Raw genomic sequence first — 26,205 nt, 5'->3', positions numbered from 1 at the left:
TGGAGATTTGTGGGAGAGGTTATCTATGGGCCTCTGCTAATTAATTATGATATATTTTACTTCCATGTGATTTGTCACTACTAGTCCTGTAAGGACTACAGGAAAAATCATTTGTTTAATCTGACTGGGACCTTGTGGCATTTAATTGTATGCATAACTGTGATGCAATAAATCCAAATGAATTTGGACAGTGATTAACAGGAGCTCCTTGATATGGTAATGAGATTAAAAAACTGGTTCCTAAGTGTTTCTGTGGATTTCATTAACATTTTTGCAACTAAACACTTTTTAGGATAAGAGCAGTTGCTTGTTGTTGACCAGTATACATTATTGGTTGAATGTAACCTTCATGAAGATATTTCTTTGTGTCTATGTATAATGTATAAATATTTTTATATATGTATATACACGTGTCAATGGAAAATGTACAAAGAAAATAAAATATGGAAGATTTATGCTGCATTTAATTATGATGGGCCAAAGAAAAATACACCACGGAGTTAACCTTATTACTACATATATTTCAAAAATTCTAGAGTAGACTAGTGAACTAATCACAGATATGTAGTTCCTGCTGTGAAAGCTTATTATCTAAGACACCTGCAAATATTTAGACATCTCCATAGCTTTACTACTGTGAGTAGTTCTACTGATTTTGTTTATCTGTTTTTGTCGAATTTATGCCCAAATTTGTCATTACATGGCACATTTACAACATGAAAAAGGAGGAATGAAAAAAAAATCAGAAGTTTGATATGGTTATTCAGAAAGCATATAGATTGATCCTTTCAAATACTTTGTCATCAAATTGCTAGAAAGCTGAAATTTTACAGAATATATGTATAATCTTACTATTTAGCAGAATTACTACTGCAAAACTGTAGAGAAGAAAAAGAATATTTCCATTAAAAGCACCAAACTGCTACTGAGCTTCAAGGCAAAGGAATTTTTTTGTTTGTTTATTCTTGCAACTCCCCTCATGCTTATTTTAGTCTTTTTCCAAAACTCGGCTCATCTTCCTCTGTGCTGATCTTTAAATGGACTTGATACCATCTCCAACAGTTTGATCATCTTTCTCTTCTTTATGCTTTTAATACTTTTATTGCTGGAAAAAAAAAAGAAATTGATTAATTTGAAGAGTGAAAGCCTCATTCTTTGTAACCAGCACTCATGTAGCAATACTGCATTTTTCATATCCTACCCTGGGAAAACGCTTTTCTGTGCTCTAGAAGGAAAAATGGTTCAGTTCCTACAGCTTCTCTCTTCCTCAGCATTACGAGTGCTAACCAGAGGTCACAGTCAGTTGTCACTGGAACTCTGTGTTTCACCAGTAGAAATGAGATTGTGGCACAAAATGGAGACCTAGCAGAGGTCGGTATTTTGTTCCATGAAACCCTTAGAGAAGGAGCTTTTTGTGTCTTAGGGCTGATGTGATGGCAGTCCTGTCACCAGCATAATACAGGTTTCTTGTTTCCATTTGCTTGCAGAATTAGAGAAAGGGCTCTGAGGCATCTAACCCTCCCACAGCTCCAAGGCAGAAGCCATGATGTGAGTGGTTTAGCTAGTTTTGTTTTGTTTTTAATCTGGGTTGCAACTTCATACTCAGATTGATTTTTATCTTTGGGGAAGAAAATGTAGATTGTTTTACTAACAATGGGTAAACATTCATGCCACAAATGGTGATGTGACCTATATTTTGTTACTGTCCCCCATGCAGAGCTCTCTTTCCCTTTGGAAACCCAGATGTAGGAATGATGGTGAGAACTGGCTGAGGGCAAAGCTACATGTGTCTTGTAGTGGGCTGGATTAGAATTTGCAGTGGTGTCCCCTGAGTTCCCATGGTACTATGATGCAGCAGATTTATTCAAATCATTAAATAAGGAGTTTTACTCAATTAAACATCAGAAGGTATTGATTGTATAGGACAGTTACTGGTATGTGCTGTTATGTAGAGGTTACTGCAGCTGCCCAGCTCCAGCTCCCTGTTCGTTGCATAGTTTGTGTTATGGAACTTCATCAGCAAAGCTTGGTGTATTGACAGTGCCCATCAGCTGAAGTTTTGGTGCCTGAAGAGGTGGGGTTAAACACCTTGATGGTAATGCTAAAAATCTTGAGTACAGCAGTGGTTAATGATAGTGGTTAAACAGCCAGCAGTTCATTGTTTTGATTACAGCCATTAATTTGATGCAATCTTCTTTGACATCACCATCATTATTTCAGGCTGTTTGCAAACTCAGGAACGTAGTCTTGTCACTACAAATTGTTTTCATTTCGTGTCTATGAAGATTTTCCTTGAGACCACAAGAGTCGGAAACACATTTCTGAAGAGAGCTTAGATATTGCAGCCGAATATTGCAGCAGAGGGTGAACACTACAACAAATTCTGCTTCTGTGTTATCATGGAATATGCAGAACCATGTTCAAAGGTTGCACAACAACTCTAGTCTAAATGTGGGGTTTTTTCTTTTTTTTTTTTTTTTTCCATTGAGAGACATACGATAAAAGGGCTGTGAGCTACCTAGACCTCAGAGTTGCTTAATAGCTTGTGGGACCTAGCTACTTGCCAATTTTAGAGCATCGGTCTATCTGACTTAACCACATGTAGACTTACTGGCAGGTCTACTCAAATCAGTGGTGTAATTATTTACTTCTTAAAGAGAAAACAGGCTTACATTATAATGACCTTACAATAACTTTCAGTTTTATGTGGAGAAAAATAAACAGTTGTCATTTCCTTGTTATTTTGAGGTTTGAGCCTTTACCACAAAGGTTTTAAATATTTACTAGCTACTATGTTCTGAAATTTCTCTGTTTAAAAATACAATGGATTTATTCAGGGAAATCTTTCTGCTGCACCAAGCTTCACAATGTTGATTATAGGACATTATAAATGAATATCTTTCCCCACCATTTTTCTTGTTATTACTTGAGTTTGAATTCATTCAAACTGTTTACTACTTTTAGTATTTTAGCTGCCAGCTAAAATTTCAAAATACTACGGCTTTTTTTTTTTTTTAATTTGTGGTACAGCCATGTTCCTAGAAAAAAAGTATTTTTGGCATTGGAAGAAGACATAAGTTTGCCATTTTTGTATCTGAAAAATAATTTCACATTAGAATGCTCCCCAAGGGTTTAGTTTTGTTGATATCAGAGATACTGAGTAATGAAGCTTCTTTTTTGTTAATACTATCTTTTTTTTTTTTAATATGACCCCAAGTGGGGAGAGTGTTCTCATTTAATTATTCTCTGCTTTTCCTGCTTTGCCTGACATTGAAGGTTAGAAACTCCATTTTTCCTTTTACACCTTTTTGCTTATTTCTAGTAGTTACTCTGAGATCTTGAGCACTCAAAAGACACTAAAAAAGTTAAAGCAGTAGTTTGGCTACTGTGAGGGAAGACAGCAGTTCCAGGACAGTAGTAGGGCAATAATGGTCTGGTGGAGCTGGCTGTAGGAATTATTAACTTTGGAAGTATATTTGAAAAGCAAGAATTGCATCACTTCAATTTCTAGCTTCTTCTTAACTGAAGCTTCTAAGTAGTTGTGGTTTTTCGTGGGAAATGCAACGATTTCAACCATTTTTATTTCAAATCAGGCTGGAAAGTTGAAATATCCTTTTTTTTTTTTTTTTTTTCTTCACTGAAAAGGAAGCTCTGTAGAGTTTTGGTTTGTTTGGAAATCCTGAAATTAAGCTTTTCAGTGTTCCCAAACCATGTTGAACTATTTCATTCTGGTTAGACCTTAACCTTTCTTTTCTCAAATTGCTGCCTGGCTCTGCGGTAGTTGTAGGGCAAGCATGTAGTCTTGCTGCTGGTACAATGAAGGAGTTTGGCTTCCTGGAGGTGATGCATCTCCATAATCCATCATGTCAGCTGATCAGATGACAGAGTTTAAGATAAGACCTTGGATAAAGGCATTTTAGTTAGGTCTGGCAGAGAAAATGTCACTCTACACCAGTTGGAGCATAATGTCTGAAGAGTCTAGACTGTGGGAAAGAAACTGAGCTCTTCCAAATGTCTCTGTGCCAGGTGAGACAAGTTTCGGAGAGTTTATCTGATTCCTGCCTGTGGCAGATGAGGAATGCACACTCCTGTTTTACCATCTCTGCTGTCATGATGATGATACCTCTAACAGGAAAGCAGGAGCCTTAGCAAGATCCATGGTGCTGAAAGAAGGATGAGAGTCTGATGAGAGCATCTTAAATCACTTCAATTGTTTGCCATGTAGACCTATTGCAAGATATTGTTGGATAGAAATTCTCTTTTCTGCACTACTGCTCCCATATGAAAATGAGAGCACAGTAGCTCAAGCTGAAGTACCTGAGTACCAAAATGAACTTTTTTGTTTTGCTTCAATGTCTAGTCTGTTTTAGCCAGAGATTAAATTAGGACAAAATAAATTTCTAGCTGACTGTTAACAATGTCACAATATGTCACAATATTTGGAGTGGAGTGCTATAGAAAAATTTTAACTTGTATTCAAAGTTATAGCATTAAAAAAAAATCTTGAAACTTCAAAAAACCATATACCTTCCATTACTCCCCACACTGCATAAGCAAAGGCTCCTCCCCATGAGGAATGGGGTGTGGGGCAGATTGCCCTGCCCCAGCTAATGGGCTTCCTCCAGTGCTGCTTAGCCAGACTTCAGGTGGGTCTCCCAGCATCCCAACACTCCTTTCAATAGGATGAGCAGCAGCATGTTCATTTTATAAGTGAGTAAATGAACACACTGAGGATGTCAAGAGATGTTTTCAGGAGTACGTGTGTGATATTTGCTTTCAGAGGATGGTTTTAGTAATGAAGAAAATGCTAAATGAGAAGGCTGGAACATTTTTCGTGAATGACTTTTTTCAAGTATGTAGATGCAGACTTTTTTTTCCTAGAAATTTTGAAGTTAAACCTAATATTTCTCATGTTCATAGGTAGAAAGAGCAAGCAGAACTCAGCCTGGCTTTGTGAATTTTCAAAATTTTCCCCAAAATAGTGCAAAGGAGCTTGCCAAACACAGAAGAAATCATAAAGATTTATTTACACTGCTTGTTCTCCTTTTTGTCTGGCTAATCATCATATTGTTTATTCCTGAAGTGAGAGGTGATAAGTACATAATAGTAAAAGCTGATGGGGAAAAAGATAGTAGCCCTCTTTGTAGTGATGTAGTGTATTGGTGAGATGCAGCCCTTGTTCAGCTGTGGTTTGTTAACAGGTAATGCTCTTTTGGACTGGAGATGGAGATTGAAAGGGGAAGTGGAAACTTCCTCCTTTGCTTTTATCATCATACCTCCATTATCCAGGATATGTGAATTGAAAGCCATATGCTCGGAGCCCCAAATATCGCTCTGTATGTTTAGGCATCTCAGTATAGGTCAGGAAGTATATGCAGCATACTAAACTGGGAATTGTGGGATGAGTGGCTGTTTTGGTCTTGGTTATAGAAAATGCAAGTCATCTTGGGTGGAGAAAGTAGGTATATTTTTATGCAGGGCCAAATACTAACAAGTAAATATTTACCTTGGAGCGGTAATGTCATGTTACCAAGCTATTTCATTGTAAGAATACGTAAGAGGTAAATGTTTGCTTTTAGTTACTGTCCCTGGAGCTTTTAATGTAATACTGTTTAAAATCGTTATTCATGTCGTAAAAAGGCAGTTTTCTCTTCTTACAGAGAAAAGACCGCAAAGACAACAGCAATTCAAGCTTCCCTTAAGGCTCCACCGTGGTACACTAACCCATCCTGCAGAAACAGCCTCTAACAGTCCCTGTTGTTAGTGTTTGTTATGTCCGCAGCCGGTCTGCCTCAGTGGCTGTCAGTGGGAAGGAATAAGGGTGGTCATTTTCCTGATAGGGACATCAATTCAATTGAAAGTGGATTTCTGCCTCAAAGGCTTACCACTCAGCAGTGACTTGTGGCCATTATTGCCTTTCTTTGTTTCTGCTATTGTCTTGTAGGGGACTAATGCAGAATCCTACTGCTTATTCTGTAGATCCCTATCTGCCTTTTTAGTTACCTGGATTATAACAAATGACTGAATCAAGTTTGTCTTCAACAAAATTGAATTTGATACCTTTTAGACTTGCTCTACATATAGAAACGAGATGAATTTGAGGGTTGCCAGTCACAATTAGAAAAGATACTCCAAGTATATTACCTTACTAGACATACTTTTTTCCTACCCACAGAAGACAGTGAATGGTCAGTCATCTTTGCAGCTATTGCGAGTGATTTGCCATGTCTTTTGACAGAAGTGGAATTTTATTTTAGGTGACTTAATCATGGAGTCTTCGTAGAAGTGGAAATAACGATAGAGTGTGGTCTGTGACCTTGTCAGTGCCGATAACCCGGGCTATACGTTCAGATTTCAAACAAATGAAAGTTTCTGTCAGTAATCCTGAGGCTGATTTCTACAACTTCCTTGACAGGAGTATTGAGACAAGAAAGCTTCTAAGAACTTCCTTGGAACAATACTGAAAGATAAAGCTGTCTGCAGGGGAGCAGGTTATAATGAGGGCGGATCCCAGCATGGTGAGGGCAGCAGATAGTGATCTACAAAAAGACCAACAACGGTATCACCAAAAGCAATGGTAGGAGGATGTTACTGTGTTTTAGCACACGATGTGGTAACAGGCAGCAAACCAGGAGTAGATTTTGTGTGCTGAGCTAGTCAGGAATTGTTATATTTGTGTACGATGTTTATTTGCTAAGCTTTATGGTCAACTTCATTACTCTTCATTTTATTCATTATTATGTCATTGAGCAGAAACTTGTTAAAAGATTAAAAGTTCCAATTGGTTGCTCATGCCTAAGGTATGTAAATGCTTTGCAGCTCCGACAGTAATTTACTGACATTCTGGCAATTTGCACTTAAATAGTTTATGCCCGCGCATATACATGCACACAAGCACAGTGTAATCGAGTAAAATTAGCTCTTAGTATAAAGGACCTGATCCTACAGAAAATCTCTTTTGTTTCTTTGGAATTGACCAGTTTAAAGTGTCTATGGGAGAGGTTCTCAGAGAGGAGCTAAAAACAAACAAAGTTCCTGTAAAATCCAAGTTGCAACAGTTCGTTCAGAGTTTCTTTTGATGCAGACTTCACCAAAAATTTCATAGAACCAGCTTTTCAAATAGGTCGCCTGTGTTTATACAAGTGCACAAATGCACATACGTTGTGCACACACAATTGTAAGTGTAGGATATTGTGTGTCTCCATATATATGATGTATTCAGGCATATAATTTTAAATCACGTTTTACCCTTCTCACGCTCAACGTGTTCTTCTAATTTGCATCCAGCTTTACAAATACTGCTTGTGAATAGTGATAACTCTTTTGTTACAAAATAGGGGTTTGATACCAGGCTGCTGTGTCCTCAAATCTGGTACAAATGCTCACATTTTGAATCTTTACAGGCAGAATTTTCGTGGGTATAAACTTACTAAACTCTGTCTTGAAGTCTAGAATCAGGTGTCAAACACTCAGAGTAATTATTCTCTCTTTAGAGAGCAGATATTTCCTCAACCAAACCTGCAAAATCATGCAGTACCACATGAATTCGGATAGCACAAGGCTGATAGTACACTGCAGCCTTTTCCTACAAAGCCAAATTACAGATTTGGCCATAAAAACAGATTTTTCAAAATTGATGAAATGCATTTATTTAGGCACCAGGTGTTCCTCTCTTTTTTTCAATTTAAAAAAAATCCAAACCACTCTGTCATTTAAAACTAGACAGAGGTCGGATCTTTTAAGAGATTTTGGAGATTACTGTAAAAAAAGTATCTTTAAAAAAAAAACAAAAATTATTTACTTTTATTGAAAACTATGTAGTTTCATGAGTTCGTGATATTGGAAGTAGAAAGTGTAATATATATGTAGCAATGATTGTATAATCATGCACAGTACTCTTTGTCTACAAATAAGGGATGAAGTCATGTCATGGAAGAAGTAAGACGTGAAATTGAGTAAAGAAAAGTGAACTATACATAGTTTTTGTCAAACACTGCAGACAATAGAAAATGCTTAAAGACTTGGGAAAGAAAAATATTTTAATAGTTAAAACCTGAATTACAGAGAAGAGATGAAAAATAATGTAGACTGTATGCCACAAGTTATGGTGTTATTAGAACAGTCTGTACTGGAAGAAGGGGATTTCGAGTCATCAAATAGACAAGAGTGCTCAATTATAAAAAGCTAATAATTGAATGAAGGTTTCTTTAAGTTTTCTTTAAAGGAGGGACAGTGGGAAAATTTGAGAGAAAATTGAGAGAATTGTGGTATCCTACAATTGTGGTATCCTACATTTATCTCAAACATACAAAGGAAATATGGAGAGGGAATATATTCTTACACTGAATACCCAATTGAAAATATTTTCCACCTTTTATTAACACAAAATTTCTTACATGTAGTAGGAACAATCTGTTTATAACCTAATGACCTGTGATAATTTAGCTTTAGAGGGGTGAATAATACCTTTTTAACTCACCACCCATTATTTTTCCCAAAGTTATCAGCTAATCTGATAAAAAAAGCATCCTCTCCAATACTGCTTTACACAAGGGTAACATTCTGTCTGTAATAAGCTTCTTGCATAGGTTTCTCAGAGTGTGTTACCTCTTTATGATCTATTGTATTTGCCTGGGTTAGGTTAACTTTTTCTTAGATTAACTGATAAACCTAAAAAATTAGCAGTTTTTATTTATCAAGTAAATGCAGCAGTTTGTGGTTTTCAAATGAGGAATTTGAATTTTGAATGAGGAAGTTTTTTGCTGCTTTTTTTCCTTTTTTTTCTCCTCTTAAGTTTAGTATTTCAGATGGTGTTTTTTTCCCTTCACTCTGCATAGTAATAGTTTGGAGAAGAAGGTATAAGTTGTAAGACTTAAAGCAGTAGCAAGGAGTAACAACACTATAACAACTTTTTTTTTCAGTTGTCAGAGTCTTTCTTTTTGGTGTACAGAAGCAGAAAAGATGGTCAGTTTGCCCAGGACATAAATCCTTTCTGTCTGATAAACTCAGAGACCATCCCACACGGGCTAATAGTGACTGGCAGGGGATAAGCCATTCCAGGTTAGATGAGAACCAAGCACTTTCTCTTTACTGGCATGTAAAATAACTATTGAAATCCTGAAGTCAGTTGTGAAAATGCCAGGGATTTTTTGGAACCAGGATAAAGCCCTCAGGGATTTGTGGCAAGAAACAATTCTGCACTGGTCAGTGAAATACCCTGAAAAGTCTCCTGGAGTCTTCTACATGTGGATTTTCCATTTGTCTATAAGCAGAATATTTCAGAAAAAGCTAAACCAGAGGTATCTCTGCCATTTATTACCATGCAAAATAACAGAAAGGAATGTGAAACCACCAGAGAATTCTGAAAACTGAGCGTCCAACCAAACTGTTGCTTGTGATTTGAAGTTTGTAATCAGGTAGATTTCTCACATGGTCTTTTTTAATCTAATTCTGTTTTCCTACATTTACTTCTTTATGCCTAAGAACTGGAAGGCAGAATGTCTCTCATTTTTGAATAGTGATATAATTATTCATCTGCAAAAGCAGTGGGCTAGATTCAGGACAAGAGAAAGCCTTTGTTGTTTATAGAGAATAACTTATTTTTAGTAAACCTTTTAAAAATGCACAATTTTTTGTTTTAAAAAGAGCTATAGAAGGCCATTGAAATGCAGTCAAATAAATTGGTGGTACTCCCATGTCACCACTTTTTGTTGTTAGTAGCTACAAAAATGCCTGTATTTCTATCCTCTCGATCTCTTCTTTCTCTGCTGCGTCTTCCCATCTTACACACACTCGTATCTGCACTTTTTCTTTCTCGCACACAAATGTACTGGCTTTTAGTTTTCCAACTTTAAATTGATTAGAGCACATTAATTTTTAAATAAGTGTCACATATCCTTAACCAAGCACTAAAAGGTTGAGAAGGCTTCATGGTGTAAAGTCTGATCCAAAACTCAGTGAGAAGAATTTTAAAAATGTGGGCTGCCCTTCATTAGCCCTCATGATATCCCTTGACAGGCAGTGTGTGCTAACTCTGCCATGCCAGGCCAGGGCAGGACCAGCTGCCATGCACCATTTACCCTCTGTCAGCAGCTTCACTCAGAGCCCGGGCAATACTGTACACACGAGTCTGTCATGCGTCAGCATCAATTAGGCTCAGTTTGCTGCGCTTGGGAAAAGCAACAGCCCTACTATTAACCATTTTATTTCTTTCCTCCCCCCCCAATCATCATTTGACTCTCCAAGAAAACTGTTGGATTTGGCAGAAGTGTTTTTGTAGCCATTCTTGCAAAACAGCAAGTTTGTTTTGAAAGAGCTCACTGATTCAGATGAGTTGGTTTCACTGCAAGGAATTTGCTTTATTGGTACTATTATTTAAGTGGGGAAGTTATATACAGCATGTGCACTTACAACCCAGTCTGATTTTCCCTTTCACTTGCTATGAAGAATTGTTGATGTCTATCTGCCTGTACATATATATATAGACTTATATATACACCCATGCACATGCAGTCACAGATTGTAATAGTAAGCTTTAAATCTATCATAAGGCTAGGGTGATAATATATTTCATTAAAATTGTATCTTCTGACCTTCTTGTATTATATACTCCACAAGTTTTCAGTTTTCCAGTTGTAGATATGCCCTTGCATTGTTTTTTTTCCTGGGTATTGTTGTTTGAATTGATTGTTGCTGAAATTTCCCCAACTTTGTGAGAAACCCACATGTGTGGTCATGCCTAAATTTGACTCACTATTTTGTGGCTTTTCACCGCTATTATGAAGGGGGTGGGGAGCAAGACGACCACCCATGGTGTGTTCTTGTCTAGCAGTGTGGTGAGCAAATGGGTTCGCTGATGTGCAATGAGTGTTAAGAGAACAACCTCTTCTGGCAGAGTTTTCAAGCACTTCCCTCCTTCCCCCCCTCCCCAAATTACAGCTTCTTCCTCCATGTAAGTATAGAACACCCATGACTATTTATATAATAAAAGAGCTACTGTGTACTTTAATGGATAGTTAAAGACATTTTCACAGGTCTGTATCCACATGGGATTTATGGAGACTTATAGGCCTGGTCAGTTTGTAAAATCATGATAGCCCAAGAGACTGTTGTCAGATGTTGGTAACAAGACAGTGTTTGAAAGGAATCAAAACAATATAAATCCTGTGAGATCTGTGGCAGCAGGATGGGTTCTAATGGAGAGGAAGGCAGGGTCGACCACCACACAAGAGAACTAGGAGAAGAAAGTGTTTTTTCTCTTTCAAGCTTGCAGCACCAGCAGGGGTAAGCAGATTTCTGAAAAGAATCTCATCAGTGGATCAATCCAGTGTAACAGATGGAGTGCACAGATATTGTCTATCAGATTTCCATCGCATGTGGCAAACAAATACATTGTTGCAACTATTAGCAGCAAAACTTTCCCTTTTTTTAACTTCATAATTACCAAGAGTTGAAAAGAGCTGTGGGTTAATGATTTCCTAACAATAACTATGGGCGACTTGGAGGATAGTAACTTCCCCAAGGAATACATTAGTAGGAGATATAAAGTCTCTAAGCATCTTGAATGGAAGGGTTTGGATCTGCAGAAATAACTGCCTATAGCGTTGCATTTTAAAAAGTGGAAATTTTCCTAGGAAAGGGAGACTGGGCTGGATCTTCATTTCCTGTAACTGGCAGGTTTACACTGCTGACAGCAGAGACAAAGCAGTCCTTACCAGTACAAAGTTTTGGGCTTTGTTGTCATTGTAAAACCATTAACAAGAGCAAGATTTGGGATGTCTGAGAACAGTTCACTGTGAGTGCACAGTTACAGCAGTCGGAGGCAAGGTGTGAGGCTATGAATTAATTTCCCAGTGTTATTAATAATGCTGTTATTATTTAGAGGTTAATTTTATTGTGTTGACATGGATATCAAAGTCTGGATGCAAATATTATGGAATCATAGAATAGTTTAAGTTGAAGGGCCCTTTAAAGATTATGTAGTCCAACCCCCAACTATGTAATGGTCTCTTGGCATCTTCTTCAAGTGATAGCCCTGAAGATGGACTAATGACTGTATGGTACTCATGGTGATGGTGTGGATGCAATAGATTTAGAAGTGATGGTTATCAGGGATTAAATGGTTAAGCTTGTAACAAGAGCATGTCAGAGTTAATTTTTGTAAATAACAGTTGTTGGGCCTAGTAAATATGTAGTTAGGAACTAAGAGACCATGGTTTAGTTACCAATTAGTTACAGAAAGTATGGACAGACAATTTGAAAAGTTTCTCTAGGCTCAAATGAACCAAATGGGTAATAGGGTGGGTTAGTTCTGTGAACTAAGTGGAAAAGGATTGTCCGGGATTGAAGGCACAACTCAGACACCCAGAGATACAGAACTGCAGCCATTTGAGATGACACAGGGCATCCCCCATCCTTTTGCCAATTCAAAGGAATGCAGGTCTCCCATAGATCCTTTATCCATAAAGCTGAACCCATTGAGAGTGTCTTGAGTAATATTCTCCCTCACATGGCTGTAGGAATCAGGGAAAAAGAATCAAGCCCTGGATCTTGACAAAACAGATGTGTTTGACTAACCAGAGACACTAACCATGTGTTTCCAACTATGGAGATATTCAGACTCCTGGGAAACCTGCTCTAGGTGACCATGCTTGAGCAGAGAGGTTGGACCAGATGTTTTCAAGACATTCTTTCCAACCAATTCCAAGAAGTCTGTGATTCTGGGAAGAAAGATGAGTATAATGCAAAATCTAGGTTCACCTCTTTGTTTATCAGGTGTGTGGAAATGGGAATTCCCAGATTCTCAGAACTTTACACGCAGCAAAATCGATTATATTCTTGGGAGCTGTGACAATTGGGATGTTGGGGTTTTTGCTACAGCAATGCATAGAATCTGCTCATCAGTTCTCTTAGTTTTGTTTTTTAAAACCTTTTGCAACATAGCATATAGAAAATGAGAGAAGATTTACTCCATGCTTAAGGCACATGACTCGGATGGTGGTAAAGTGTTTTCAGTTCTAATCTGCCATGAAGCTTCTCATTATTGTGTGTAAAGCTTCTCAGTCTTTCTGAGCCTGTGTTTCCTAACTTGTCAAGGAAGCTGTTTAAGGCAGGGGCTAACTTTTTATCCATTGTATAAAGTGTAGTTAACTTAGTGAGACTGAATGCCTACCATTACACATCATTAATGAGGTTTGAGAGTGATTCTGGTCCAAAGAAACCAAACGTCCAAGCCAAGAAATAGCAGATATGCCTTGACCTTGAATATCATTGAGTTTCTGGCTAATATTGTAATTCACAATGTTTCTGATCTTAAAGGTTTAGCCACAAGAAAGAAGAATTTTGCAGAAGTAAAGTGTAAAGTGAAAATGTTTACATAGCATCTAAAACAACAGAATAGTACCATTAATTTTTCTTTACCTTTTTCAACATATATGACATTATTCAGTATTTTTTAACTCATGCTTTAAGCTTGCTGTATTTCATCAGTACTTGAGCCACCTCAAATAAAAGTTCCATTTGGAATTGGCTCCTTTGCACAACCCCCACTCTGATGCTTTTTTTTTTTCATTTCAGTCTCCTCTTTGGTTCCAAGAATTCTAAAACAAAAGCCAAAATAGCATTTACACCCTTGCTTCCTCCAAAATACCTCTCCTCCTTCTGGGCCTACTTTCTTTGCACACTAACCCTGTAATTCTAGCTCTGCAGGGGCCCTGGTGCCTTTATAGTATCATAACCAACTTTACATGTCTGTCTAGATACTGAATAACCTTGCTTCTGGGAAGAAATAACTACACACCTAGCTATGCCACTCTTTATTTGCCTGTTAATTGAACCCTGCCTTCCTTTTGTCTCTCAAAAGAATGGAAATTATCAGTTGCTCTCTGAACACCTCTTGCCCCATGAAAAAAAAATTATGATTTGCCCTATTTCCTCACAAGATCCAAAGACCCTTTACCATAGATCTTTAAAGTAGGAGAGGGATGTGAAGACAGGTAGATATTCACCTAATACTCAACAGTTCTTACTGTATCATGTCACAGCCCTCAAAATAGAAATATGCGGTGTACAAAATGCGTCTTGCACACAAAAGTATAGTTCTGTAGTCACAAAGATGCATAAAAATCACTCCTTTGGGTTGCATTATCGTGTGTTTGTCTTGCCTGTGAGTTCTGTGGATTCAGGCCCTGACATGCCCACTAACCTGTTAGGTGTGATGATGTCAGGACACCTGTGGTTTAGGTAAATACTAACAAAGAACGGTATTGAAGGCACAGGCAAACTTGCAACACGTGTAAAGGAGGGCTGAGAAGGTCCTTCTTGAATTAACCATTCTTGTGCATTACCAACAGGTTTTGAGAGGGTTGTGCTTTTTCAGAAACTACCATTATGGAAACACGAGAATTAGTAATGAGTGAGTTCGGTGAGGATTCTTGTCCATCCACCTGACAGAGAAAAATTCCTTGCTAGAGGCAGCATGTTTGGAGGGCTTAGATAAAGCTTGATAAATTGGGCAACTAGATGACAACGTCATTAGGGACATAATAAAAGAGTTCAAGAAAAACCAAGGTAATGATAACAAGAGTCATAAATTACACAGTCAGGTGTTGGCTGAAATTCACTAAAGGAAGTAAGTGAACTGTGTGTGGTATTTTATGGATTACATGTATATATGTAAATATGCATTATGTTGTGAGTAAAAGGAGAGCAAGTAGGCTTAGCATGAATGGGTTGTTTTTACCACTTTAAGTTGATTTTGGACATACTAATGTAAATATTTATTCTCAGATGACATTGAAAAAATGGCGATACAAACTTAGCAAATAGTCTTCTTTCTAGAGAAGCCAATGTGGTCATGGAATTGACTTTGACTGAAGTTAACAGAAACAGCTCTGGCACTTTCAGGTAGAGTATGCTGTTTCTGAACTAAATTTTGGTATATCATAGCCAGACATCTACCTCCTACACCTGCTTACCTCAAATCAGATATTTAGTTACCTAGTAATAGTGCATCTAATTATTCTCAAGGAAAAAAAAAATATATTTATTAAACAGAGGGGTATTTTGAGACTTAGTAAAGGTTTCACTTAATTAATAACTAAGGTACCATTATTTATGTACTTTACTCTGAAATATTATTGAAATAGTAATATTAGGCTCCCTTTGTTCTCATAATCTTTGGTTTAAAGTACAAATGGAATTTAAGATCAATAGGTTTATTCAAGAAAATAAACCTTAAAGGAAGTTGTTCAGCAGTGCTGTAGTAGTACATTATTGTTGTAGATAAAGAGTATGTGAATTTTTCAAAGCCATTTTGGGTCTGAAGCAAAGCGTGGCTCAGCTGGAATTTAAGAATGAGACTATATTAGGAAGTTTATGCCCCAGTGGAATAGCTTTTTAACAGTTTCCGTCTTTACGACCCTTAACCGATTTACTTTCAGTTCAGTCATATAAAGTAGGAAGCTCATAGTTTTGCAGACAGTCAGAGTGAGATTTAGAAAGCCTAGAAAAATGTTTAAGATCTGAGAAAAGCAAGAGTCAACCTTGGAGTTCTGTAGCTTCTGATCTAGAGTACAGGAACTTCATGTTTATAGCCTCCAAGTTCTAAAGTTGAAAGTGAAAAATATACAGTAGTAAGGCCAGGTCTGTATGAGCATCTTTACTTGTGTAGTAACTGTAAACAGCAGGTTGTATTTGTGTAATGGGAATAGAAATCCCATGATAAATGAAGCTGCAAATAGCCTGAAATCTCACTGGAAGTGGTTAGGTGGAAAATTAATAACAATTAAAATTTGACAAAGTACAAGTGGCAAATGAGTTGCATTCCTTCTTCCCTAAGGAAGTCGAAGAGGAAATATGAACACCTGATGTAGAAAAGTTTGCCAGGTCATTGAGTTCAAGAGAAGGATCAGGAGGCCAGACCACTGAAAAATTAGCCTTGAATGCTTCATTGTGTATATTTTAATGACCTCCAAGTAGCTTAAACCTATATTCAGAAGTGAAACAACCATATAAACAAAATGAGGGGGGCTTACTATGACAAGAAGGGAAAAGAGGGACAAGTGGGAAGACAAGAGGGAAAAGTGGACACAATTTATCTCTAGAGCAGAAGAACTTGTAAAAGGGACCACGGTCCAGTGCAGGGTATGGAGACAGGAGGGCTCCAATCTGTTCCAAGCCACCGGCGCTGTCTGACCCGGGCAGGTCACTTGACTTCTTTGTGCCTCTGTCAATCCAGCTGGAAAATTGGGTAACAAAAGCAAGACCTTGCTGAAAAACAGATGCTCCATCAGAGTTGAGCTGTCCTGGATAAACAAATTACAAAGCATTGATAGATACCATAGTAAAACTTAGATGGGTCTGTGGTTCCAGTAAGGAAAAATGAGGAATGTGGGAAAGATCCAGCTGACAGTGCTGGGGGCTCACAGAAAGCGATTTGTCTTTGAGTTCACAGGTGAAATGAGGAGCTCACAGGATGGACGCAAAACTGGTTTGTGTTGGAAATCAGAAAATCAGAAAGACAATGGTGTTTGGAGTCCATCCTGTGTAAGATCTGATTTCAAATTGCCCAAAGTGAGAAAACAATAGCAGTAATTTATTTCTTGTGGTAAAAATTTAAATGCTAAAAGGCTGTCTGGGAGATGAGCATCCTGTAGTTCATGACCAAATATGTAGATGCAAACGTCAGAGGCTGTACATAACTCACTGGTCTTGCTTTAGAGTTATATTTTAGACCTTTAAGAGGACCTCATTTGAAATCATATAATCTTTAATTTATTTTCTTAATTTTTTAATTTCCATGAATTTACATCTCGGTCTTGGGTCTCAAGTCCTTCCGAAATATAGGCGGCCTTATAGAAGCCAACTGCTTAGGCTTTGAAATTAAACTAAATCCACAGGCTCGAAATTGGTTGAAGATAGAGCACTGTGTTAGGAAAAAAGATAATAGAGCATAAATTCCAGATCCCTGGATTGCAAGAATGTGCCTTAGGGTGTTGTTTTGAAAATGTTTGGCAGAGTGCTATACAGAGGAATGTATTCATTTTAGTATTTAAAATTACTTTTTCAGTATGTATAAAAATCCATAGTGTGTAAATTTTATATGAAAAATAATGTTGATATTTTTAAGGAAAAAAACTCTAGGTGTAGTGTAACAAACAGACCTCTGAAAATAGGATTCAGAAAATTGAAGTTAATTTCTTGGCTCTGCTAATAGTAGTTGAGTGCTTTGGCATGCCATTTTGTGTCTTTTTACCTCCATTTCCCTATCTGAAAATTGGAGATAAAGATTCTTACCTCTTTGTACAGAGCTGATGATGAAGAATATCAGGTAAGAATTAGGGTGAAAGTAAAGCATGCATTCACATTTCATTGCAATGAACTAAGAAGCAGCCTTGTGTTGTTATTTGATTGTGTTATTTGTATTTTTGTCCCACTGGTTGATGTGGATGACAGAAGAAAAATGCTGCATGTATGTTCCTTAACTGGAAAAGGGAAGACATTGACTACCACACCAGCACACTTTTTCTGGCAAAGCTATACATTAAGTGCAGTTCTGACAGTGTTGAGACACTAGTTCAGCATGTGTTTTACCACATTTTAAGACTTACATAAACGTGCAAAACCTACTGTTCCATATTAGCTTGGGATGTATTGAAAATAGTTGTTCTTTGGCCTTTCTGATACTCTGGATGAGACAAGGTTAGCTTGAAGACTCCAAGATGCGTAGAAGGGTCTTGAGCAGTATGAAGTACTGAGTTCACCCTAATCCCTGAGCCTTAGGGTGGCAGATCATTTGGCAGAAATATTGAAAAGTCACACTAATATTTAACAGAAAAAATATTTCCAATAACCTGAAGTGTGGTTTTCTGAGAGATGTGTGCCAGAACCAAATCTCCATCAAGTCATTAGTTTCCTCCTCATACTTAGTCTTGGCAAGGAAACCTTTCGTTGGAAGATGTGTTATTATGGCAGCAATGGAATTGCTTTGAAACACATCCAAAACCAATCTCAAAAGCTGTACAGAAAAATGCTAACTTCTCTGGACACAATGAGACTGGTGATTTCTAGTTCTGCAACCATGTTAAGACTTACCTGTCTTGTGGGCTGCTGTGTTGTGGTGCTGGGTGGACCCCTTTGTTCTGGCTACCCGAGGAAGTCTGTGTGTTTCCTGAGGATGCACTGCACTGTCACACAGGCCACAGGAGCAGAAAAGGAGTGAAAAGTCAGAGGCAATAACTGTACTGAGTTCTTAGATTTTAATATGTTTATATGATTTTTTCCTACCTTCAGTATTAAGTCTGTTCTTTTTGCCTATCCTGTGAATACACCGAGTTGTTAACTCTTTGTACACATGGGTGTAGCAGTTTTGGCTGGGATAAATTTAATTTTCTTTAGGCTGGTATGGGGCTGTATTTTGGATTTGTGCTGAAAATAATCTTGGTAATATGGAGATGTTTTAGTTATTGCTTAGCTTATGCAGTGCTTATGCTCAGTGCTTATGCAGTGTCAAGGCCTTTTCTGCTCCTAACCCCACTCCACTAGTGAGCAGGCTGGGGGTGCACAAAAACTTGGTGACACAGCCAGGAGAGCTGACCCCAACTGACCACAAGAATATTCCATGTCATATGGCATCATACTCTGCATGTAATAATGGGGGAAGGAGAAGGAGGGGGAGACATGTAGAGTGATGGCATTTGTCTTCTCAAGTGGCCATTGCATGTGACAGAGCCCCGTTCTCCTGGAGATGGCTGAACACCTGTCTGCCCATAGGAAGAAGTAAATTAATTCCTTGTTTTGCTTTCTTTATGTGTGTGGCTTTTGCTTTCTCTATTAAACTGTCTTTATTACAACCCATGAGTTTTCTCTCTTTTCGGATTCTCTCCCCCATTCCCACCAGGAGGGAAGCAAGTGAGTGGCTGCATGAGGCTGAGTTGGGGTTGTCTGTGGTTAAACCATGACAGTCCTTTTTGGCACCCAGTGTGGGGCTCAAAGGGTTTGGGATAATAACAGATTGACCAGAGGATATTAGAAGGGATTTATATCTGTTAGTAGCTGTGGGTCATGATATTAATTCATCTGTTCTCAATATTAATTTATCTGATCTGCACCATGTGCTTTTTTTTTGCTGTACATGCTAAGGATTGGTGTTGGGTCTTGCAGTTTCCTGTACTCTGCAGTGATTAGTGGTGTTTTGCCTGGGAGATTTGTTGTTAAAACACTGACCTTGGCTTCATCTGGTATTTGGGCTCTGTACTGAAGCCACTGTACTTTGGGTACCATCTCATCCAGACAACTAAGGATTATAATTCTTCCTCTGAGAAGGTTTTTTTTTTTTTTGTGGAGGAATTACAGAATGGCACCTTTGCTACCTTCCTCTGTGATGTTTTCTCCCTCCTTACAAGACCTTCTCAGTATCTTGAACATCCTTGAATAGTTAAAATACTTTTATTGGTATTTCCTAGGAATATAGCTGTGATTTTGTCCAAGGTTCACAACCCATTTAGGAATATGATCTATGCTTTGTGAGGGTATGGCAATGGATGGCACAGCATGTGGGAGAATATCTAGGAAACTTCTTACATCCACTGGTCTGAAACTTCACTCCTGAACAATTACAGGATCCTGATGAAGTGATAGAAAGCTTGGGGGAAAAAAATGCTGTGGCTATTCCAAAGAGGCAAAACTTAGAATCATAGAATTGTTAATGTTGGAAAAGACCTCTAAAATCATAGAGTCCAACCATTAACTTAGCACTGCCCACATGTTCACTGCTAACCCATGTCCCCAAGTGTCACGTCCACACGTTTTCTGAGCATTCCCAGGGATGGCAGAACTTCCTGCACTGTGCTGGACCCTGGCCACCATCTACCAAACACTGCTCCATGTTATGCAGTCCCTCCAAGGGTCTGCAATAACAAAAACGTCTGTATTGTCAACACTGTTTCCAGAACAAATCCAAAACACAGCCCCATACCAGCTACTATGAAGAAAATTAACTCTATCACAGCCCAAACCAACACAGCAAGATTAAGGGACTAAATATAGGCAGGCAGAGGGAGAAAGTGTTTTTGTAGTTACAAAGTAGAGAGCTGTATCCAGTCACAAAGAGCTGTGTTCAGTTAGCATCTCTGCCACAGGCATCCCAAGTGATCCTGGTCAAATCACTCTGTCTCTGAATCTTACTTTTTCTTTGTAAGGAATAGGATATCAGACAATTTCTCGAAGAGATGCTTGCAATCTCTCCATTGGTTTTCAGCTATCGAGCTCTGGAGTGGACTTTATTCAAGTGTATCTTGTGATACCTAGTATTGCTCGTATTTTATTTAATGCTACCTTCTAAATCTTGTGGTAGTGTCATTAGAGGAAAATGTCCTCTACTGGGAAAAACGCTGCCTAAAGCAAGAGGCGAATACTGCCTTTGCCAGTGCACCTGGCAGTAACAATAGGCTGTGAACTACAAAGGATGACATACTGCAATTAATTTTTGAATGAGCTATTCAAGATACTCTCGAAGTGATTGGGGATGATTTTGATATCTTTGTATCCTTTAGTGTCGAATGGGATTGGTTTAGGATCAGACTTAGAACAGTTAAAGAGGCGATGACAGGGCTATGCTACTGTTGGCAAAACTTACTCTTATTTGCAGTCATCTGTGTCCTGTCCTCCTCAAACCATCCACAGGGACTCCTGTGCAGAGTACACTGGGCTTATTAGTATGTCACATGTTACCATGCCCTGAGTGACTGTCCATAAGCAGTCACAGCAGAGGTGGGCAGTGTGCCACACAGACATCACAACACAGTCACGGGCAAGGGCTCTGTCTGTGCTGAGGAATCAAATAAATTACAATAACTAGAATTTTCAGCTTCATTCCTAAAAATCAGTTCTTTCATAACTAATTGTGTGCAGTGAGGAGCTGGCCCTTCTCCTTATTTCAGTCTGATAAATTGCCACAAGGTAAAATAAAATAGATTACTAACGAGGCATTGCTCTTCTAGGATGTCATGGGTATGTAATGCAGTTGCAAATGGAGAGGGCAGGTGGTCCAGACAACTGCAAATGGAAAGGTGCCAGCAAGGCAGTCTTCTATTAAGAAGTGATGCAATTATGAAATGGTTTGAGGACCTCTATATTAACCCATAAAACAACAGACACTCTCAGAGGGAATTGCCTTCTCCCTGACTTTTGCCTGCTGAGCTGCATTTTCTACCCTCAATTGAAGCATCTCTCTTGTAATACATTTCTGTACGTTTCTGTCTGTGACAGTGAACCTTACCTGCTATCAGAAAAAATAGTAGAAAGTCTGAAATGGGGTGAAGTTAAAAAAAAAAGAAAAGGTTTCCTGTAATTTCAAGGCACAATAGTGATAGGTAGAGACTGGGACTGGCAGTAGTTAAACAAATCAGAGATGAGGACTTCTAGGCGAGTCTGGAAGTATCAACTTGTGCTGAAATGTTTTCTCTCAGGTGTGGGCTTAGGGAGAGAAAGCCGGGTAAGTCCATTAGCATTGCCTTGCATGGTCCAGCTGCTGAGCTGCTGTGTGGCTCTTCCACAAGGACTTTGTTTTCCAGGACAGCATTTGTGGCTGCTGTAAGCATCCTGTGCTTGCCAGTGCAGAGCAGACAAAGCAAATACAGCAGAGCTTGAATCCTGATTGAGGCAGCAGTGGTCTCATGAATGGGGAACCGTTTGGGGTTGATAAAGTTTCATCAGAAAAGATTTAATTCCTGGCTCTGGCACAGTGCTGGGGAGAGGATCTAAGCTGGCCAAACCCTGTGTCTCTGTTTCTCATCCAGCTGAACAAGACAGTGACACTTGTCTTCCCACGGGAAGGATATCGAGGCCTTTGGCTGGAAGTCATCCTGCGAAGCATGGGTGTGAAACTGCTCATGTGCTGATATGTGAAGTTGGCTGTTTGGCCCTTCGCCAGCTGTGCACATGAAGTCCCTTTGGAGGCAGCAGGACTTAAACATGTGCTGGAGTTTAAGCATGTGCTGAAATGCTTTGTAAATGCAGGTCTTTGTGACTAATGATACTTATGTGCTAAGATGATTATGATCATGATCTTGGATATTTCCGAGAATGCTTTGTCTTTCCCAATTGAAAAAAAAAAAAAAAAGGATTTCTGTGGCTCTACACTTATTACAATGCTGTTTTAATGAGGGTTTTTTGTGTTTATAGTAAAGGCATGGGTTGCACGAGCTTGGGCTTTTATAGTTCTTTTTGAAGGGAGAATGGTAAAGCAGAAGAAGAAATCTAATTCAAACACTATCTCTTTGGGGGCTGAAAAGGAACTGTTGCATTGCATAATAAGGAAAACTCAAAAAAAAAAAAGAAGTTAATGATATTACTAGAAGCAGGTTAAAAAGTTGATTATGGAAGCTGAGCTTTGTAAATAACTGTGAATTCTAAGCTGAGGTCTCTGAAATGCCAATTACAGTCACTTGAGTACATGGGGGCATGCTGGGCTTTTGCCGGGAGAGTTAATGAGCAATTTCATAACGTGCTATATATCACTTTAGGAAGACATGATAAATTGCCTCTAATGGTATTGTGTGTATAAATGGGAGCTGGTTTTGCTCTGTGTTCAGTTCTAGTGATTGGGTGGTACACCTGGAAAGACTTGTATTTTAATGGGCCCTTTTTAGCACTTTTGCACCTCGTATGTTCTGGATTATGTATGATTGATGGCCTTGAATGTATGGGAAGGAAAGATATGTAGATCTTAATGCTTTTAAACCATTTGTTTTCCAGTCTTTCTAAAAGGCCTCTCTGTTTTCTGGGTAATGGTTTATACTTCTCAAGTAAACAGAAGTACGGTTCTGGGACTTTGGCTTTTAGCACTATAAATCCAGTGGGTTTTTATAGGATGGTCATTCAGTTTACAGTGCACTTAAGAAAAGATAGCTATTTTCATACTAGTCATTAAAGACAAATAAGTAGGGAGTTTGGTAGATAATTTGATGCATGAAGTAGATTTAAAAAAATATAAAACCAGAGTTTGCTGGGCGTTCGTCTAGTTTGCATTTCATATGGTGAGTAAAATTTCTTTTTACCTTGGGTCACACCAGTGTGTTCACAGTCACAACCTTTCTCACTGTCTTAAGCATTTCACATACGTGTTGTTCAGCAGCTGGACTGATATTCTTTAGAATAATAAAACATGTATTTCTCAGTTTCGTGTGCCTGTGTCTTTCATTGTCAGGTGGAAATTTCAACTGGGGAAAGAGATTAGATGACTTTGCAATGCTTTTGCATTTTAAATGCTTGCTTGTTAAAATTAAATTTCTGACTAATTGCAGTAAGGTAATTTGCGCCTTCCTTCAGTAGCTTCTTATACTTAGTTTCCATTCTTTGCAGGTATTTAATAAAAAATTAATAAGATGAGGCTCCTGTGTGTCAGGTACGATGGGTCAGGGTCATGGAGGCGGGTGGGTGTCCAGCGAGTGCCATCAGGAGTTACGTGCCACTGCAGCATCGTGACCTGATCGCGCTGTGCAAACCCACCACGAGACTCAGTCCCTATTCCCAGTATTCAACAATGTCACCAGGCAAGAGAGAGAAATGACAAGCCCCATGTTATGAATGACATAATTAAATGAATTCTGAGGTGTGTGTCAGAGCAAGGAGCCAAACCCGGTTCTCCAAATTCAGATGCAGTGCTCTGAGCACAAGACGAGCTTTTCTGGTGTCAGAGGGAAGCTGGGTTTTCTGCCAACTTGTGAAATTATTTGTTGAAAACATATTTTAAGCTAGCATATGTGTAAACAGTCTGGATTAATTTGAAACTGAGGTTACTAAACCACTAGAGTAACATGAATAGAAATTAATGTGTGAGGAGGTGTGCTCCGCCAATTTTTTGCTTTCTTGATATTTATATTTAAAGTGTGATGCTACTACCTGCCTGTGTTTAATTAAAAAGTATAGATGTCCAACTTAGCTTTCTACCGTAATACAAAGCAATTAAATGCTAGGAGAAATGCAAAAGAGGAAAAAAGTTAATTTCTGTCGCTTGATAGCTTACATTTAATAAAAAAAAGTTATTATGGATAATACTTTGGAAATAAAAGGCAAATTTGCTACTTCTAAGTTGAAATATTCCTGTTGCATAACGCAGCACAGCTGGGTTTTCTCTAGTATATATTTTTTTCCATGTTTCTAAGTATGCTGATGCAATGAAGGAATATTTTTCTGCAAATTATATGATATCAGTATCACCCCAACTTAAAGGTAGTCATGTTTAATAGAATGCATTAGTATCCAGTTGTGGTTTTGGTTTTATTATATATGTGTTTGTTTCCTATAACTCCTGGCACAGAGTCTGTGTTTGTAGTAATTGCATTTTTTAATTGAATTTTTTTTCAAATCTTTTTAATACTTGAGAGTATGTTAGCATCACTTGTAAAACATCATATCTTGAAATCTCAGGAGCATAAATGCTTTGGATCTAGGCATAAGAAAAATAAAAATAACCCTAGATTTGTTGAGTGTCACAGAATCACAAAATGGTTGGGGTTGGAAGGCAGCTCTGGAGATTATCTAGTCCAAACCCACTGCAAATGCAAATAATATGTGTCTTCATTGTCCTTTCAGCTTCCTTAATCAGGCATCCAATGGCTACCTGGTTTTCTTTGTAATATAGATAGGGATGACTGCAAAAGTAAAAAAATAAAAATAAAAAATTACTACAGTGTAAACTTGCTAAAAAAGTCTGCCAAGTACTCTCAACTGGGAAAAAAGTGTTTCCCACTGGTCTTTGTGTGCAAAAAAATTCCCTTTCATGAAAAGCAGTAGAGATTTGAAGAAGCCAATAGTGGAAGTGCATTTGAAATAGCAGTTATTGTCTCTTGGGCTGTTTTGGGGAATTTGTTTTGTTGGTTTTGAGGGGATTTGAGAGTGCACTGGAATAACTATTACTTGTTTAATGAAAACAGTTGCAAAAAGGTACAATATATATTGTTCTTTCAGTGTTTGTGTTGATTTTAGTAGATAAAAAGCTGTCTGGAAAAGCTTTTGAACAATCTCAGCTCTCTCAATATAAATATCGTAAATGATAGATGCTTTAGTCAAATGTCCCATACATGCTGAAGTCATATTCAACAGTGTGTCCCAGCGATGTGATACCTGGCACTTAAATCCTCTTTGTGGCCTTTTTAGTGCAAAACTTCTCCAATAACCTACACCAAAGTATTTTGAGACAAACATACTTGCTTTTTTTTCGAAATAATGTATCTAATCTATCTAATATTTAGGTAGAATGTCTTATCTGCTTTTGGCAATTTATCCTCAACACTCTCGTGTCCAGGATTATTGTTATTTTTTATCTCAGATAGGGTTTGAGCACAGTTTGGACGTTGCCTGTCCTGGATTTCATAGCATTGAGCATCCTCTGCCTGCACAAAAATCTTCATCTGGAAAATAGAATAATGGTTGTCTGTATGATGTTGAACCTCAACCTTGTGAGTCCAGAAGAGACTGACAGTTTGTAAGGAGAGCTGTGAAACATCAGACTGATGTGGGCTTGATATCTGCTCAGAGCACAGCAGCGTGGGCTGCTGAAGATCATGTAAAAGAAATCCAGAGTGACCTCCCCAGTGTCAGGCTGCACCTTGTCTCCAGAGACAGGAACTGAACTCAGATCTCGTGACTGAGTAAATCTGTTATTTTTTCCATAATATGTTTAAACACGTACTCTGTATCACAGTTAAGCACACTGAGAAATCTTACCTCTTTAGAAAAAAAAGAAAAAGAGCCTAGGAGTTAGGTTAGGAAGGGTAAAGAAGCAAGACAGGCAACTTGCAATCCAGCCCTCATATGAAAGTTGCCCCAGGCAATTTTGTTATGTCCAGGGAAGCATATGATATTCATTGCAAGGGCCCATCATTAATGCTGACTCTCTGGGAACCTGTCTTATGTTGTTTCCACTTGGGACAGGTTAGCTAGAAAATTGATCTGATTTTATTAAAGAGTCGTTTTCTTTGCTGTCTGGCAGTGGTCTCTGAAAAGATGTTTTGTCTTTTTAACACTTGGTGATTGCTCTAATAGGATCTCAGAAGTCCAATGCCCAAATTGAGTCTCATACACAAAACTACTTTGTTTTTGACTCACAGCATGGACAGTTTAAAGTAGAGCTCAAAGGATCAGTTCCTGTTTATGCTGCAGGGTTTTTTTATTCATTGTTTTTTTTATTCATTCTTATATGCA

The 26,205-nt window shown here is 38.2% G+C and overlaps 1 protein-coding gene and 1 long non-coding RNA gene across 7 annotated transcripts in view; one reads left to right on the top strand and one right to left on the bottom strand.

Annotated features, from left to right (window-relative positions):
* Positions 1-26,205, top strand: part of VTI1A (vesicle transport through interaction with t-SNAREs 1A) — a 273,601-nt gene that overhangs the window by 110,647 nt on the left and 136,749 nt on the right. The gene's annotated exons all lie outside the window — the stretch shown is intronic.
* LOC108510316 lies at positions 1,006-18,586 on the bottom strand. Of its 2 annotated transcripts, none has more exons than XR_001878789.1 (3): positions 18,286-18,586; positions 18,094-18,185; positions 1,006-1,105 (listed from the first exon to the last, which is right to left on the bottom strand). It is a non-coding gene; the product is annotated as an uncharacterized LOC108510316 (long non-coding RNA). The 2 variants fall into 2 exon arrangements; XR_001878790.1 differs by lacking the exon at positions 1,006-1,105 and adding an exon at positions 16,099-16,237.

This window comes from Lepidothrix coronata, unplaced genomic scaffold (genome assembly GCF_001604755.1).
Source record: "Lepidothrix coronata isolate B3197 unplaced genomic scaffold, Lepidothrix_coronata-1.0 Scaffold8, whole genome shotgun sequence".
Classification (NCBI taxonomy): Eukaryota; Metazoa; Chordata; class Aves; order Passeriformes; family Pipridae; genus Lepidothrix; species Lepidothrix coronata.
This window is presented reverse-complemented; position numbering and strand designations above follow the sequence as displayed.